The sequence below is a fragment of the Stenella coeruleoalba genome, assembly GCF_951394435.1.
Source record: "Stenella coeruleoalba genome assembly, contig: scaffold_140, whole genome shotgun sequence".
In the NCBI taxonomy this organism is placed as follows: Eukaryota; Metazoa; Chordata; class Mammalia; order Artiodactyla; family Delphinidae; genus Stenella; species Stenella coeruleoalba.
In genome coordinates, this window is record NW_027646299.1 from 389,485 (window position 1) to 395,484 (window position 6,000).

Below are 6,000 nucleotides of genomic sequence, written 5' to 3' on the forward strand. Positions count from 1 at the left end.
GGACCACTTCCTCTTTGTGCATTTTTCTGTTGATGGACATTTTGGTTTCTTCCAAGTCTTGGCTATGTTAAATATTCCTGCAGTGCAGGATTGCCAGTCTGTGTCTTTTCCATTCTGCTCTGCTCAGGTGATAGGCACATCAAAGGACCTACCAGATCACATGGTAGCTCAATTTTTACCCTTAAACGCACCTCCATTATGTTCTCACTACTGGCTGTTACCAGTTTACATCCCCCCCAGCAGCTGGAGGGTACACAGTTCTCTGAAACCCCTTCAGCATTTATTCTTTGTAGACTTTTTGCTGAAGAACATTCTGACGGCTGTGAGGTGAACATTTCTGTAATTGGATTTGCATGGCTTTATTCATTGCTGATGTTGCGCATTTTTCAATTCCCTTTTATTTTAAAGAGAAAAAAAAGAAAAGACAAAATGTGCGTAAAATATGCCTCTTGACATTGTCTTCTTGAAATGTTGACGTCTTTTGAATTTTCTGGTCGATTACGACCCCAGGACATTTTTGAGGCCCGGTGTCCTTTACAGTGCTGCACATATTTTGAATATTAAGTGACCATTACCTCTTGGTTTAAAGCTGCTGTTGTGTGAAACAGTCACAAGGCGGCAGCATTTCTCCTTTACCAAATCTGGTTACCAGGGCAACAGAGCCTTAATGGAAGTCCTGTTCTAGGTTGAAAATTAGAATGGGATGTGCCAGGAAAAATTCCTTTCAGTTTATGTCTCATTATTTCTTGTTCATATTTTTAATTTAATTTTTATTTTTTATCGCAGCAAATTTGATTACAATGTTTTTTTTTTTTGTTCTAGGTGTGCAAGATGTGGTTCTTTCACACACATACATATATCTATTCTTCTTCAGAACCTTTTCCCAGGTAGGTTATGACACAATGTTGAGTAGTCTTCTCTTGGTATTCCGTAGGTCTTTGGTGATTATATATTTCACATGTGTTTCTATATCTATGTTAACTCCAATATCGTAATGTATCCAATCCTCACACCTTTCGATTTGGGGAACCATAAGTTTGTTCAATGAATCTGTGATTGCCTTTCTCTGTGGAAATATCTTCATTGTTATCAATTTTCAGGTAACACCTATAAGTGATATACGTTAGGTGTCTTTCGCTTTCTCACTTACTACAAGTTGCATGGTTACCTCTAGACTCATCTATGGTGCTGCAAATGGCATTGTTTCACTTTTTTCCCGAGCTAATATTCCATCTCTACATGTAACAGTTCCTCTTTGTCCACTCATCTGTTGATGGACTTTTGGTTGCTTCCATGTCTTGGCTATTGTAATACTGCTGCAGTGCAGATTTGCCTGCCTGTGTCTTTCCAATTCTGTCTTCTTATGTTATAGGCCCAGGAGTGGGCCTGCTGGATCATATAATAGCTCAATATTTACCTTTTAAAGGCACCTCCACCCTGTTCCCATTAGTGACTCTTACCAGGTTACGTCCCACTTCAAATTAAGGGTATGCATTTCTCCACAACCTCTTCAGCATTGATCGTTTGTAGTTTCTTTCCTGATGGTTATTCTGAATGGTGTGAGCTGATACCTCTGTGTGGTTGGATTTGCATGTGTCTCATAATCCTTTGAAACTGAGCTTTCAGGCATGTCCTTTTATTTTTCAAACGGTTATTACAGCTTAGTTCTTCAAATGGTTTTCTTGAAATATGTGCCACATTTTGAAATACTTTGGCCTTTACCTCCCGCAAGACATGATGAAGGCAGGTTTCCTTTACAGCCCTGCAGGACTTGTTCATATGAAGTGACAATTAGCATAGGTTTTAAAGCTGTTTTTTCAGGTAATGGCCAGAGGGTGGAGCATTTCATAATTCTATGAAACGTAACTGAACACACAATATATATTTTTTCTTTTAAATTTCCATTGTTACTTTTTTAAAGTACAATTATAATTGAAGTTCTTTGTAACAAGTGAAATTTAAAAAATTAAAGGAAAAGATAATATTTTACCACTTGCCATCCTTTCCCATTTACTGAAACGACCAGCATAATGTGTAGATTTCTCATTTTATCCAGGTGTTCTATACATCTGGAATATCATGCTTCTCACTGTAGAAAAACAGATTTAGCTCTCACACTTTTTATAGGCTACATAACATTCCATAGAACAGAAGTACCAACTATTTCAGACTTAGCTTTTTGAGGGACACTCAGGTTACTTTCTGTTTTATTTTGTTGTTCTTTTTTTGGGGGGGGGGTAGGAGTTTATTATTTATTTATTTATTTTTGTTGTGTTGGGTCTGAGTTTCCGTGTGAGGGCTTTCTCTAGTTGTGGCAAGTGGGGGGCCACTCTTGATCTCGGTGCGCAGGCCTCTCACTATTGCGGCCTCTCTTGTTGCAGAGCACAGGCTCCAGATGCGAGGGCTCACTGGTTGTGGCTTATGGGCCTAGTTGCTCCATGGCATGTGGGATCCTCCCAGACCAGGGCTCGAACCTGTGTCCCCTGCATTAGCAGGCAGATTCTAACCACCGCACCACCAGCGAAGCCCTCTATTTTGTTGTTCTGCTAGTTTGTTTTAACCCAAGAAAATATTTTTTTAAATACAAAAAAACAAAATTAAGCTAAGGGTAAGGATTAGGGTTTAGGGTAAGATTTAGGGTTAGGGTACGGGTTAGGATTATTGTATGGCTTAGAGTATGGTTTAGGGTTATGGTTATGGTACGGGTTAGTGTTAGGGTACAGTTTAGGGTATGGCTATGGTTTAGTGTTAGGGTACGGGTTAAGGTATGGGTTAGTGTTAGGGTATGGGTTAGGATTCAGGTACGGTTTATGTTCAGGGTTATGGTTAGGTTTAGTGTATGGGTTAGTGTTAGGTACGGGTTAGGGTTAGGTTTAGTGTTAAGGAAGGGGTAGAGTTTAGGGTACAGGATAGGGAACAACAAAGGGTTAGGGTTAGGGTACGTGTTAGGGTACAGTTTAGTGTTAGTGTACGGGTTAGGATTAGGGTACGGTTTAGGGTAAGGTTTAGAGTTAGGGTTAGGGGACGGGTATGGTTTGGGGTACAGTTTAGGGTATGACCACGGGTTAGGAGTAGGGTAAGTGTTAGGGTACGGTTTAGTGTTAGTGTACAGGTTAGGATTATGGTACGGGATAGTGTAAGGGTTAGGGTTAGGGAATGGGTACAGATTAGGTTGCAGGTTAGGGTATGACAACGGGTTAAGGTTAGGGTACGTGTTAGTGTATGGGTTAGGATTAGGGTACGGGTTAGGTTATGGGTTAGTGTTAGGGGATGGGTTAGGATTAGGATACGGGTTATGGTACGGTTTAGGGAAAGGGTTAGGATACGGGGTAGGGTTAGGATAAAGTTTAGTGTATGGCTATGTGTTACTGTTAGGGTACATGTTAGCGTACGGGTTAGTGTTCGTGTACAGCTTAGGGTAAGGGTTAGGGTTAGGGAACGGGTACGGTCTCAGGTACAGGTTAGGGTATGGTAGCGGGATAGGGATAGTGTACGTGTTAGGATGAGACTTCTTTGTAGTGCAGATTTGAATTTCCCGCTTGCTTGGTGGGCCAAAAAGTGTGTATGCATTTTATCCTGAATATACTCAGGAAAAAACGTATACGCCCTTTTTGGCCAAGTGCATCGCTGCCAAACGATGTGCCAAACAGGAGGTTACAAGCACTGACTCTCCAAGTGGGGAGATTGTTAGTAAAGCGTCTGGAATGGCGAACCCGAGTACCAGAGGACGAATAATGAGATGCGTTTTAGAAACCTTGCCCGATCACACTGTGGACCATCCTCTGGGTTTCCCACGCATGTTTTAGCTGTAGGAAGAATCCCTTAAACCTGGAGGGTTGGGACCCATGGAATGGGTAGCACGCAGTACTACTTCAAAGGGTCTGCATTTGCTCACCGAACCTCACCAATCCTCACAGCCCCAAGTGTCCAGCCTTATGCCTCACTCAGCTGTGGGTGTAGATGTGGTAAATCCAGGTTTCATCACAAGCCTGAACGAGTTATTTAAGAATTTCTCTCTCTTTCACTGTCTTTGTGTTTTGATTTTGAAATTTATTTTTATAATGGGGTTTAGCTGATTTGCACTGCTGTGTTTATGCCGCTCGATGCACACTTGATTCTCTTACGGAGACATATAAATACATAGGTTTTAAGATTCTTACTACTCAGATATATTCCTCTGCGGTGAATAGGGGGTGTTGAGTCCACTTCGTTGAACAAGGAGTATATCTTGTCTATTACTGGCTTATGGAACGGTATCTGTGCTCATTTCAATCTCTGGATTTATGCAGCACCCCAACTCACCTTTCCCCTTAAGCAAGCATAAGTTGGTTTTCTAAATGTGAGACTCTGTTCTGTTTTGTAATTCAGTTCATGTGTAGCCAAGTTTACATTCCCTCTATAAGTGTTATCTTATGACTAGTTTCTTTTTCTGTGTGACTTATTTCACTCAGAATCATCGAACCTAAATCCACTCATTATGCTGCTACGGGCCTGATGACATTGATTTCATTGCGGAGTGATATTCCATTGTATGTAAGTACCACAACTTCTTTATCCATTTTTCTCTTTCTGGGATATTTAAGTTGTTCCGTTGTCGAGGTTCTTGTAAACACAGCAGCCCTAAACTTTGGGGTGGCTGTGTCTTTTTTATTTTAATTTCCCTAAGCTATAGGACCATAAGTGGAAGTGCCCGAGTCTCTGTAGCTTTGTTTTTTAGATGTTTCAGGAAACACCATACACTTCTCCAGAGTGGCTGTTGGCCATTTACATCCCGCCCATCAGCATAACAAGGCTCCCAGTTCTCCATGGCCTGTCCTGCCTTTCTGGATTTTACACTTTTTTCAGATGGCCCATTTAACCGGTGGGAAGTGAGACTTCATTGTAGTGCGGATTTCCATTGCACGCTTCCTTGGTTGGCAAAAATGGCCGTATGCGTTTTTTCCTGGATATATTCAGGAAAAAACGCATATGCATTTTTTGGCCAAGTGCATCATTGTCGAAGTTCTGCCGCTTTTCATGTGCTTTAAATGCAATTCCAATCTACCTCCTGAAATCTGTTTCCTGCAATTGTGCCTTGCTTTCAAGTCCTCTTCACAACCTTACCTCAATATATTTTTGGACGATAGTTGTCCTTTATAACTCTGCAAGTTTGTGAATTGCAGTGACCCTGAGCTCCTTTTTCCAACTCGCTTTTTTGTGAGCTGGACGCAAAACGGCAGGATTGCTTCAGGCCCTAATCTGGTTCCAGCGTGGCACGCTGAGCCTTCGGTTAATTCTTCTTCTTGGTGGGAAATTAGAGTGAAATGTGCCCGTCCAAACAACTACAGCTAGTCTCTCATTGGTTCTCCCTATTCCCGTTCATCCTCCGCAGAAATTGCAGAGTGTGCCAAACAGGAGGTTACAAGCACTGACTCTCCAAGTGGGGAGATTGTTACTAAAGCGTCTGGAATGGCGAACCCGAGTACCAGAGGACGAATAATGAGATGCGTTTTAGAAACCTTGCCCGATCACACTGTGGACCATCCTCTGGGTTTCCCACGCATGTTTTAGGTGTAGGAAGAATCCCTTAAACCTGGAGAGTTGGGACCCATGGAATGGGTAGCACGCAGTACTACTTCAAAGAGCCTGCATTTGCTCACTGAATCTCACCAATTCTCTCAGCCCCAAGTGTCCAGCCTTATGTCTCACCCAGCTGTGGGTGTAGATGTGGTAAATCCAGGTTTCATCACAAGCCTGAACGAATTATTTAAGAATTTCTCTCTCTTTCACTGTCTTTCTGTTTTGTTTTTGAAGTTTATTTTTATAATGGGGTTGAGCTAATTTTCACTGCTGTGTTTATGCGTCTGTACACACACTTGATTCTCTTACGGAGACATATAAATACATAGATTTTAAGATTCTTACTAGTCAGATATATTCCTCTGCGGTGAATAGGGGGTGTTGAGTCCACTTCGCTGAGCAAGGAGTAGGTCTTGTCTATTACATATTTGGCTTATGGAA

At 41.7% G+C, this 6,000-nt stretch overlaps 1 long non-coding RNA gene across 1 annotated transcript in view; it reads left to right on the forward strand.

Annotated features, from left to right (window-relative positions):
- The window catches only part of LOC307181184, a 28,163-nt gene extending 22,539 nt beyond the window's left edge, over positions 1-5,624 (forward strand). The window contains exons 3-4 of the long non-coding RNA XR_013826085.1: positions 823-887; positions 4,452-5,624. This is a non-coding gene — a long non-coding RNA (uncharacterized lncRNA). The remainder of the gene's footprint in view (positions 1-822; positions 888-4,451) is intronic.
- The last annotated feature ends 376 nt before the right edge of the window (positions 5,625-6,000 follow it).